The sequence below is a fragment of the Bactrocera oleae genome, chromosome 5, assembly GCF_042242935.1.
Source record: "Bactrocera oleae isolate idBacOlea1 chromosome 5, idBacOlea1, whole genome shotgun sequence".
NCBI lineage: Eukaryota > Metazoa > Arthropoda > Insecta > Diptera > Tephritidae > Bactrocera > Bactrocera oleae.
Genome location: NC_091539.1, coordinates 44,589,859 through 44,603,239, shown reverse-complemented (window position 1 = coordinate 44,603,239; position 13,381 = coordinate 44,589,859).

Below are 13,381 nucleotides of genomic sequence, written 5' to 3'. Positions count from 1 at the left end.
TTTGGAAGTTAGTTTGAGTGCATTATAAGTTTTCGATAACGATAATAATGGTATAATTCCACCCGTCTGCAATAACAACCTCCTCAGAGTGCCTAGATGTGCATGTGTACAAAACTTCATCAATAAAAGGTTTTACTAAAATTTTTGCTTGCGTGGACAGACGTCGCTATAAACGGCAAAAAACTGGGACAATCGATTTTCATAAGCTTCTCTTGAAGTGAATTTTTCAAAATTATTCGCCATATGCCGGAACAGGTAGTAATCACAAACTATACCGTAGTTGCATTAGAATATCCCAACCAAGCTCACCGAGCTTCTGTGGCCTGGCGTTGATCTGACGCTACAGAATTCCTCTCCTATTGGCCACTTTTAGGCAATGGTTTACTTCAGACGTTCCCACTTTTGACAGTACAGGGCCGAATTAAGGGATTGTAGGGTATCAATTTATATAAAAGTTTGCACCAGCAGTAACCATCCGCTTCAGAAACGAATCGCGTTTCAGAAGATATTCGCAGATCGAAATTCGGTCCATGACGTTTGGTCCTCTAGATCGTGTGATTTAACAACATTAGATTGATTTTTATGGGGATATTTGAAATCACAGGTCTATTGCAATAATTCCACAGCCACACGTGCATTAAAGGATCAGATTTAACATTGCATCAATTAAATTTAGCCACATTTATGCAGAATAGTCATGGAAAATTTCGACAAACGAGTGCGTATGAGTATATCGAGTTTGAAGTTTTACAATACCGTAAGGGGAATACAACTATTATGTTCTCTGCTGAAACATATTGCGAGAGTATAAAACAGATATTTTTAACTTAGTATTTAAAACTAACTATTTCCGTTTACTGTGTGAATGCATTTGTATGTAGCCCTATTTCCGCCCACATGTAGCCCATTTTAAACGCCATATATTCATACAACTAAACACCTCCAAACAAATTTCAAAGCTTCCAACATAGACTTTGTTAACTAGAAATCTGAAGTTAAAGTTTAATCAACCCTATACTCGCTTAGTTTATTATCCACTCAACAGGATGAAGTGAGCTTGTAAAAACTTTTAATTGTACTGATATCTTCACGTCTAGACGTGGCTTTATTATTTATGCCTTAAGTGTAAAACACCGAACGGATACTTGCAACCGCTTTGTTATTTATGAACATGGTTGCATGCGTGTGTATTGCTTTTGCGCATGTGTGCGTGTGTAATGCAAATAGCCGCTGTGGCAACGTTTCTGTTGCAACATATCAAAACAGCAATCAACAGCTAAGGCCATACACCAAGTAGTTGCCAAGCCGTAATTAAATCTTACTAATTTCAATTTTACCCCCAACGGGACCGGAAGAACTCTTGACGTTTACGTTGTTCAAGAAACAATAACATCACCAACAAAATGAAAAAAAAAAATAACATAAGCAATGAACAACTTGGAAAACATAAATAAAAATGTGGAGAAAGCGGAAGCTTTTAACACTACCAATACGATGAAAGAGCCGACTGGATTTGCTATTGGTGGAAGAGAAGGCAACAACACCCAGCAAAAGTTGCACAACATAAGTCATGCATGCCGCAGACAAAGTAATAAATTTTATAAAATGTAACAACAACAAATCGCTACAGTTATAAAGGCACGCTGCGAAAAGAACAATAAGTAGTAATATATCTCATGCAAAGTGGAGAGCACGTTGGCCGATGTCCTACGCGGCCAGCTGGGCCAGTGAATTTGTTATTGAATTCTTGTGAATAGAATTGGAGCAACAAAGCAATGAAATTATGTCTTGCAGTAAGCAAATTGAATTTAAGGTATTTTTCCACGTGCATGTGTAAATATGTGCCTGTAAAGAGAGGGAATAAGCAAATAACTGGCCAGGCAACTGAGCAATCAACCGTTGCAGTGAAATTTTCACAGAGGTGGGGCGTATACGTAACTAAACACACGGCAAAAAATATATTTATGTTTGTATAAGTATAATATATATATATACGCGTGTTTTTTAAGAGTATGCGAGCGTAGGTATGGTCAATAGGTGTGCATCTTTGCCTAGCGGCTACACCTACATATATACTATATACGAACACAGCGTCCCACAAGCCCACCTATTAGAGCGTTTCTGTTGCGGTTAAGGTTTGTTGTAATGTTCGTTCAAGTAGCTTGATAGGACTCCGGCTGTGTTGTTGTTTCGTAAGTCAACGACTTTTCCTTGTTCATGTTTTATGTTTTGTCAGTAGTCGGCGGTCAGAATGTTGAAAGCTTATTTTGGAATTTCAAGCAGTTCAGTTAGAAGTGTCTAAAAGTCAATAAGTAAAAGCCATACAATATACCAATACTATATTAAATGTTTAAGCACTGTGCTTGAACAAATATATACATACATATACATATATGATAGACGTGTAGAAAATTAAACGAAGTTTTCTCTCTTAACTTTAAGTGCATAAGAATATTCTAATTCAAAACAGTACTTTTTTACGAGTTAGCTTTTTGACAGCTGTTAAGTGATTTATATTCGGGTAATTTCATGTCAAATCGACAAATACTTGTAGTTGGACGCGACCTCCACCGATTCGAATGAATTTTGGTGGAAAGTTTTGTCTTATCATAAAACGAAGTTCTGCCAATGGAAAAAATTTTGAAAAAAATTTCCTAAGAGCTATACGAAATTGAAAATTTCACTGTTTTTCCGATTTTATGAGTTTATTTATTTAATATTTCAAAAACTACTGTATATTAAACAAAGAACGCTGGTGAGTTTTCAGAGGACACTTAGAGGTATGGGAAAAAAATTGTTTTGATAAAAAAATTTGAAAATGACCGCTTCTTGCTTCTATGTATCAGAAATAAATTAAATGTGAATAGATTTAATCTATAATGGATATTGTCTGAAAGCCATATACCCGTGCTTTGGTTTTGTAGTGTTATTGGGATGAAATTAAAATTTACTAATTATTTTCTTTATATTCAAGCTTTTACATAGTATTATTATTCAATATAATTTTTTGTCTGAGTTCTTCATTATCAGGTAAACTGAAAGTACGGAAATCTATATATTTGTTACCTCAGGACCGGTGTTTTTCTTATATTTGAAATAAAAGTTTTCCATTGCCAAATGAACTGATTGATTGGCTGTGATCAGAGTTTGTAATGATTTTTTCTTATGTAAACCAAATATCATATTTTCCCATTAAATAGGGTCGTATTACCGTTACTTACCATAAATTGAAGTGCAATTATTGTATTTTTAAATGGCGAAACATAACTACTCAATTCTTATTATCGACAGAGTTTCAGTATTAAATTCGAGTTTTTTTATTTGGCACGTATGAGTGTATGTCGGTCCACATTTCGTTCAGGAATTCTCAACACTTCAATATAATAATAAAATTGTTCATCTTCAAATGATAATGATCAGGCATTGTAAAAGTTATAGCAAATTTAATGAAATTTTAAATTATTAATATATTTTTTGTATTGTGCATGTGCTGTATAGACTTCTCTCCTAGTTGTCTACAGAAATAATGATTTATCTTGAATTCTTCCTTAAAGCACTAACCCACTTCTCTATCTCTTGAGAACAATTTTTATGACTTTTTAATTTAAATTAAATTATCTTCGCGCATTTTATGCAAAACACTTTAATTTACTATCTGCACTTCAGCGACTTCGAACAACAATAAAAGCAAATATTCCGTAACTTCCTCATTATACATTCAAATTATTAGACGTGAACAGAAGTAGTAAGAGTACACGGGTACACAGTACATACACATTGATTAATGCATTTATGAGAATGAGGTGCTTACCCATCATTCGACAACACATACAAATATATGCACTGATACTAACGCCTGCCTACTTAAACTTATTATTTTGTTTTTCATTCCACTATTTTTCAACGATATTCAATTGAATTCAATTTGAAACAAAATTATCATTTAAAGTTGGGAAACTAACGATGAAAATGCAGAGCACTTGACAACTTGGTAGCTTGGCAGACTTGTTGGCTGGCTGAAAGATATGAAGTTTACCTGCAACTTTTCGACCCTCTTTGGTGTCTGCAAGCGCTTACTGTTATGCTTGTGTGAACATAAATGTGTTGCCTGTAGTTGTGAGTGGGTGTAGAGTATTAATGTAAACAGCAAACAATGGCTATGAGGCAAAAACTTTGCAATAAAAAACTGCGTTGAAAGTAAACAGGAATATACTCGTTCTGTGAAATTTCCATAAAAATCATTTTCCAGCGATTCGATCGAAGAATCGGTATCTGGTTTCCACCGCACCGCTGCCTGACTTATTTACTATTTATATTCATGGCATCTCCTGCTACTTTTTGTTGCCGTTTTATAATGACTGCTTGCTTGTAGATATGTACTGTTATAGCTTGCAGTATTTGTAAGTAGTTTTGGTTATTTGTGTGTTTAGTTTGTTATTGGCAAATGCTGGCGGGTGCGAATAAGCAAAAAATGCCTTAAAAGACTTGTTAAGCAAAAATAAAAAATAAAAAATGAAGAAAAAACATAATACAAAAGCAAGTGAAAATTTGTTAACGCTCTGCGAACAAATTGGGCAGATGATGGGGCTATCCCTTGTGTTTTGTTTTTCTTTCGCTTTTTGTGGCTGAAGTGCTCGGCGTTAACAGTTATGTACGATAATGTTCATTATTTCAGGTAGAGGAAACCCGAAATAATTAAAATAATCATCTTCTACTCTTCAGAATTTCGGGTTTGTGGGTAATGTTATAAAAACACCACAAACTAGACTGTATATACCATACTTCTTACTTCCAATTATCTTTTACACAGTTAAGAAAAATTTTAACTAATATATTTTTTTTAATTGGAGTTCGAAAAAGTAAAACAGAAATGAAACATAAATATGCAAATAAGAAACAACATATAATTATTTTGTATTATTCAAGGTATTGTTCATCTGAAGCTATAACATTTTGCCAACTTTCTGGAAATTTGTGAACTCCATCCCAAAAATAACCTATTTTGATATGAATCGTATTCCAGTGAGAGCGTTCTGCATTAACTGAAACAAATGGGCTATAAGGCGCCTGAGACAAAACTTCCGAGCCGAAATTAATGAGTTTAATATCATTGAAGCATAAACTTCCTCCAAGATATGTCGACTTTCAGCTGAAGTTTTCGTCGTATTGAGGTAATAAAGAAGAACTCATCGCAAAAGAACATTTTCAGGCACAGAGTATGACACATTTGAGTTAAATAAGTTATTGTTTTTTATGCTGATAAAGACGCGTCAGGACAGTATCTTTCCGGCGCATGTTCGCAATATTGCAACAGTAGAACAATAACCAAGTTACGCCAATTCGCCAAATCACACGAATAAAATTAGAGAACCTTTACGTCCTTAGATCGACACTGGCCGCTGCAATTTCTTGACCCTTTCTGATAGCTCTTACAAAAACAACATAATAACATAAAATTGTTTGGAATTAAAGGTATATGTAGTATGAAACAACTAAATCTGATCCAAAGTTCATGCAAATTTCTGTTTCAATAATATTTTTTCAAGCAATATCTAGTCTAGAACTCATTTTAGAACTTTCAAGAGATGTGGTTTTAAAGGAATATGATCAAAAACCCACTTACAAAACGATGTTAAAAACATAGTGCTCAGATTCAGAAGGAACATCGAACAGTTTGACACAGTCTAAATGACTTAATTGGTTTCGATTGCTTTGGCAAAGACTCTTTGATAAATTTTCGTATTTTTATCGATATATTTATAGCATAAAACCGCTCCATGAATATATTTCAAGAAATTATTTAAACGAGCTTTCTGTCCTTTTTTAGTTGCAATTGTCAAAAACTATCACAAATATAAAATGCCGTTCCAAACAATTTCAAAACAAACTGGAATTTATGTTCTCTAATTTTTTTATTAATTATAATAAATACAAAGTTTATTGTATTTACATTAAGTGGGTCTTGGGATAAAAGCATGAACAATATCGCCACACAGTGTATACTCATTTTCCGATCATTGTCCCTTTTGTCATTGTTGTTTTCTGTTGCCCCATATTGTTTTAGTTGTTTCATTCTTGTTGTTGTCATTGTTATCTACGCCTGCACCACTTAAAATTGTAGCAATGCCCTACACACAAATGCTGACAAAAAGTAATTGAGAATAACCATCGCCAACTTCGCACTCTGACGCGTATTTGAACACTCGCAGGGCGTACCCATAACACATTCCCTCAAATATAAATATTTGGGGTGAACGCGGCATGCTGCTACAGCCATTGCTACTGTACGCCATTTCCCCCTGAAGCGCTTGAATAGCCCGCTTTTTAAATATGCAAAATAATCGCCAACAATGGATTGTAAAAATTTACAAGGCGCACACACATACATACGCACTTGTATGCGAGTTGGCATAGCGCTATGGTGTTGTAAAAAAGCTTGTTGAACATTTTCGTTAATTTTTAACAGAATTTTCAATTACCGGAAGCACCAACAACAACATAATACTATATAATAACAAAAATGTTGGCGAAAAATTTTAAAATGTAGGAGCAGCACTAAAAAGAAACACAAATTCATTGAACAGAGTTGTGCGCGCGCTTTTTATGTGAGACTAAGTGCCGCACGATGATGTGGAGGAAAGCGCTGGCACGCAGTTGGCGCATTGTGGCAGAAATCGCAAGTGGCTTGTCTGGGGTTTTAAAGTGTCTGCGGCAAATGATGATAACAATAACAATGGATTTTGTGGCCGCTGCCACTGCTGTTGGTGCTTGTATTACTTTTGCTATTGCTCTCATTATTGCTATTATTATTGTTTTACTTTTGCTGTTGTTGTTGTTGTTAGAGCCATGTACTATTGTAGTAGACGATTGTTGCCGCCAACGCGCTGCTGGCAGTACTGTTGATATGATGGGCACGAAGTTGCTTACAATACCGCAAAGCGATGAGTGTGCCTTTGTGATTATGCAGCCGTTACATTTGTTGTTATTGTTGTAGATGCTGGCGTCGATTGCGTTGATGACATCGCTTTTCCCATTTGGGTTTCTTTTGGCAAGCACGAGGTGACTGGCATCTTAGAGTACGCTTTCATCGGAATTTGTGGTCATCACTTCAATCCTTCATCAACGGTTCACAGGCTTGCATCCGCTGTCACGCTGCTTCCACCGCACTCACGACGCTGCAATATAACTTTGTGCTACTTGCTGCCGTTGCTTACTTCTTATTGCTACGTGGCTGCTGCAAATGTTGCAGTCTTGCCACTTCGCCTTCAGCGAATGGCCCGCTTATGTAGTTTACTTTTACTTGCGTTATTAGTTTTTGGCCGCCACAGTTTTGTGTGTTTAGATTCCTTTTTTAACTCTTCTGTTTTTCTTTATTCATTTGTTTCGCTAATGTTTTAGAAAGTTTGAACGCAAACGCGCACAAAGTGGCCGAAATAGGTGACACAAACTTAACGCTAACGCATAACTTTCTTCCTTGCGTTGTTACTTGGTGGCGTGTGGTGGATGGCACAGGCAGCGGTTTAAGTCTGAGATTCGAGACATTTAAGTTGGAATATTAGAAAATACTGGTCGATAACTTAACTGGTTTTAAATTCAGTTGACTCAATAGCCGCTACGTATATTTATACCCTAAAGTTTGTAATACACAGAAGGAAACGTCGGAGACCCTATAAGAAATATAACTAAACGAACAGCTCGACGAGCTGAGTCGATTTAGCCATGTCAGTTTGTCCTTCAGCCCAACTGTCTTTATATACTCTAACAAGTCCCTCAATGATATCGTTCAGGAAAGGACTTATGTCGCCTTTCTCATTTGTCGAAACTGCGGATATCGGGCCACTATAGCAAATAACAGTCATCCAAACTGAACGATCGAAATCAAGTTCTTGCATGGAAATTTTTTTATTTTTGAAGAGTATTGTAGCCCCGGTGCAACCGAAGTTAACGTTTTTTCTTGTTTCTGATAAATATGAACAGCCTTATGCGTATTTGTCCAATTTCTCTCACTTACCGTTTCTACTGTTGCCGCCTAAAGTTAGGCAATGTTAGTGTAGCTATGTGTTCTTGAATGAGTTTTATATAAATCTGGTTAATGATCGCAGCATAAAAGAGTTGCCAACGTTCCTTAAGAGAATGCTGTACTATATCAATGGGAAAAATTTCCAAAATACCTATATGCACTGTATGATATACCAAGCCTAACTAATAAAATGCATTGCAATGGTACACTGAAAAAACAGCTTAAGAATTCAGTATGTGAATTGTCGACTTAGAAAAACAAGTAAGGAAGGGCAAAATGCGGAGGTAACCGAATATTTTATACTATTGTAACTTGCAAGAATCAAATCACGGGAAGGAATTTACCATATATTATTTGATGAAATCGCGAATCGCGTCGGCTAAAATTATATTAAAAATATTTTCAAATGAGATATATGTACAGATGTTCTATTAACTCGGCCGAAAAGGCTAAATTTAATATATTTACCATAGTTGATATGTAAAACGTCAACCAGAGGATTAGAATTTATTATATTAGGAACATGAGGTTTAGTATAGACCGATTCCATTATAACTCAGCGCCAAACCACTATTTTAAGAAATTTTGTCCATTTAATTTCATTAAAATATCACATTTTTACCAATTTGAATTGTCAAGTCAAGGTTTAAAGTCAACTGGAGAAGAAAGTCTTTATATGGTGTATATTGGGGCATTGAACGACATAATTATATGCAGTGTATGGGAGTATTGACCAGATTACATACTACTAACATACCACAGCTAATAAAATACTTCCAAGGTTTTATTCCGGTACCTCACATACCATCACCCATCATATGGAGTGAAGTCAGCCGGTTGTTCGAAGATCCTGATATTAGCTAAATGGGGGCTAGGTCAAATTTTCATAAAATTTTATCCACTTTAGACGCAAATATATACTGTTATGAGAAATCCACGCTCTCTCATTTTCATTGAGATAACTTACATATTGACCGATATAAGCGGAATAAAGTCACCCGTAAGTTCCAAATCTTTACATTAGGTATATGGGGGCTAGGGAGAGTATTGACCAGGTTCAACCCATTTTCGACATACGGACATACTAGTATCAGGAAAGGATCCTCTCTGCATTTCAGTTTTTATCTCAGACATCGACCGATATTTTCATTAAAAATTCAATTACTTATATGTATGTACTACGGTAAACATACTTGGAACATAGCGGCTTGAACAGTTTTGGTTCGATCAGTCCATTTGAAATCAGTCCAGTATAATCCGAGATGTGGGTTTTTACCTAAAGGTGGGCGGTACCACTCCTATTGTCAAATTTTTGTAATGGCTTCGAAACGTGCTTGCTTAACTGCTTATTCCATGAGAAAGGCATTAACATAAATTCTCACCTTTAACTTAGTACTAATATTGAAATTCATTCCTTCCATTAGATTTTTAATTAAATTTTAAAAGGTGATAACCTTCTAATTTTTTTTGGTTTAAGTCGTCTGAGTTAAGAATGACAGAGACAGAAATTACGACAAATTCGTACCGTTACTTTTTTCGAGTGCGTTTGACAGAATAATACTTTGGCTTGTGATGTCATGAACGAAAGAGATACTTTGTTTACAACTACTATGAAATCTGGATAGTTCTTCTTTTATGGATGTTGTTTGTGGCAATTTTCTAAATCTCGACTTAATCGGAGTCAACTTTAACTGAGGTAGTCGTCGTTTACAGTGAACGAAACGGCTGTTTAGCGATCGATTTTACAAAGGGATCTCGAACAAAATACAATCAATTAAAATTTAATCAGGGAAATTAATCCGAAGAAATTGATCAGATCGGACCATTATAGCATATAGCTGGAATACAAACTGTTCGAATTAATGTTCAGTTCTTGTAAGGAATATTTTGTATCTATGAAGGGGGTTATATGTAGCTTCCGTGTAAACGAAGTAATGTTTTTTCCTGTTTTAATACAGTTCTGCCACATTAAAGATTTGCTGAACTATTTTGTGCCGTCGTTTCACAGTGTAGTACTCATCTAACAGTTATTTCTTTAATATCCATTAGCCATATGGTACTTTCAGTCCGCTCTTTCCCCTCCTACTCAATCTTACTTTAATTCAGTGTAATCGACTACAACTCAAGACCCATCCACAGGTGTTACCCGCGAAGAGTGCTAATGTGAGAATGACTTGCATCAAATGTCAGCGTGGCCACTTCTCGCCATTTTTAAACGTGTTCAACACAAGCAAAAATTATGAGATTGCGGCACACAAAAAGCACAAATAGCCGCAAAGAACAATGTAAGTAAGTGCTCGAGTGTAGGGTGAGAGTGTGCGTATATATGTACGGAAAAAGAAACTTACTGCAAATTAATGTATCCCTGCCACTTGTCTAGCGCTTAGACACACTCCCTTTCCCGGTGGGGTATACAGTTTTTTACACCTGCCCGTCGTCCTGCTGCGCCCCCTGACGTCTAAGCCTTAACGCGACGCGCTATAGGATGAGGTTGCATACGCCCACAAAGCGAAAAGTTAAGTGTTTCTTCAAGTTAAGGCTGAAGCATTTTCTCAACCACAGGTCGACATAAGTGTGGCAATGGTGTGCCACACCACTAATACTCCCAGTTTACCACTTGCAACTAATTCCAGCGTTAAGACTTCCGGTCGATGGTTTTAAACGACCGCTTGTGGCAGTAAATAACGCGCAGCAGGTGCAACGCCCGCATTCAGGCGCGAGTGCGAAGTGAATGAAAGAGTCAAAGTGCAAAACCGAATAGCTCAGTAGAAGTCCAAGGTGTTGCGCTTAACAGCAAAAGATATTCTTGCTAAAGGTGTGGAGTATGTTGGGACGGTAGAGTTATGCTACTAAGCCACAAGAAACGAAAGTGAAGAAAGAAAGCGGCAAAAACTGCAATGGAATTCGCCTTAAAACGATTGCTGCTGTTCGCCTGCAACTTTCAACGCTTGCTGTATATGTATGTGTGTCTGGGCAGGTAAAATTGCATATTGCAAATGAGCCTGTGGGATGAAATATTAAGCGACGACCACTCATTTTCAAAATGCAATTTTCGTAAGAGCCATTTTGCCTCTTGGCACTCGCCAAGGGACTTGGCTAAACCACAAACACTTCGCACATGCTACAATACAAATATATAAATATATTTTACAAACAACTAAGACTACTAAAAAATGCCTGGAAAAAGTGTTAAGACCTAGGAATTTTGATGCAACTATGGTATAATAGCATTCTGTAGTCTCCTTCTGTTATAAAACACATTTTCACGGTTTCATAGAAATTCGTTATTTGTGTGCACTTTGTTCATAGTTCGCGTTCTTCTACGTTTATTTGCTCGAAAACTTTTTGACAGTAAGCAAAGAGTAATTGTTGTCACTTCTTAAAATATATTCGTACAAACCCGTTGCGATATGATAGCTATAGTTTATGAAAGTTATATATGCAAATTGAGAAATTTTGTTTTACAATTTCGTGAATCATGAAATTATTTGGACGTTTAATATACATATGCGTTGTTATTGTATTAAAATGTTACTTTGACCGATAGTACTGCACTTTCACGCAGAAGTTATACATAAAATAATACTCATTACATTTTTCCTAGTTTGATTCGATATTATTATACAATTGTTTCAACTCTGAACGACAATTTGCAAGTGGAGGTTTGGCAGCTTTTTGTTTACCGAGCGAAAAATTAATCAGGCGTTTTCTATATAGATATGTATAGAGCTTTAAATTGCATTAAAACAACGATGGATTATTCGATTGACATGCATTTTATTTATCCGAAAGATAATCTTGTGGCATTACATTTTAAATATGATTTCCGGCAAATGACCTCCATTTGAACGTCCAATTTTCGATGACGTTTTCCAACATTTGTGGCCGTATATCAGCAATAACACGGCGAATGTTGTCTTCCAAATGGTTAAGCGTTTGTGGCTTATGCGCATAGACCAATGACATTACATAACCCCACAGAAAGTAGTCTAGCGGTCCAAAACATGAAATAAGGCGGTCACCAAACGTGTTTTTCAATAAATCGATTGTGGCTGTGTGACATGTTGCGCCGTCTTGTTGGAACGACAGCTCCCGGACATCATGGTTGTTCAATTCAAGACTGAAAAAGTTAGTAATCATGGCTCTATACCGATCATCATTAGTTGTAACGTTCTGGCCATCATCGTTTTTGAAGAAGTACGGACCAATGATTCCACCAGCCCATAAAGTGCACCAAACAGTCAGTTTTTCTGAATGTAACGTTGTTTCGACATACACTTGAGGATTAGCTTCACTCCAAATGCGGCAGTTAATATAAATATTCAAGTTCTATACCTCGAAAAAAACACCCTTTACAATAAAGCCATTGCCATTACATATACATATGTATATGAAAATACTCTTATAGTGTATTCTTTTCTCACAAAAATGTTGCATTTATTCGGCCTTATACACGGGCTGTCAAATTTGTGTTTTCTTTTTTAAACACTTTTATACCCTGAACAGGGTATACTCGAGTATTAAGTTTGCTACGACGTTTGTAACACGTGGAAGGAAACGTCGGAGACTATAAAATATTAACGAGTACATAAATAATCAAAGTGAGAGTTGCCCAGCGGATGTTTATTTATCGTATAAAACAAGTGTTTCCACAAATTATAATCAATCGAACAACTTTATAAGCTCAATAATGGAAATTGCGAATGAGTTGGTTGGAATTTTGTTTTCTTTTATCATGAAAAAAATTACATATTTTTACTAGGTGTAATGCACCATTTATATAATGTGGTCATATAGTGAGGCTGCATTTTCATCGAGAAAAGAAACGCTACATGAGCTCTTGCTTTTTCGAGAACTTGTATGTTTATTCTTGTGACTTAAAGAATTCAGTCATAGTGGTGAGATTATGCGGGTCGTTCTTTCAATGTTCGTTCACTTTATTTGAGTTGATATTTTGTGTGTGAAAGGCAGATTTATAAAATGTGTAGTTCTATTATATCACTTATTCGACTTTGATAGCTGAATGGATCACGTTTGTTTTTTCAAAGTAATATTTCGGGTTTTGAATTTAAATGTCCATGTGTACTCTGGTCTAACAAGGATTTATTATTGTAATTTCGAAGCGCTCTCACGCTTTATCACCAATTTGTGGATTGAGTGGTTACTAGCGGTAAGTTCATATAGCACTCGACTACAAGAAAAAATTCATACAGTATACAATATGAACTAAGCACTAATTGGTAAGCAATTCGTTCCATATATTCATTTATAACTGGTTATAGACCTTTGATCTCAGGGAACGTTCGATTTAGAACGTGCTTAGCAATTCTTATACCTCATGCTTGTTAAATGTTAAAAATA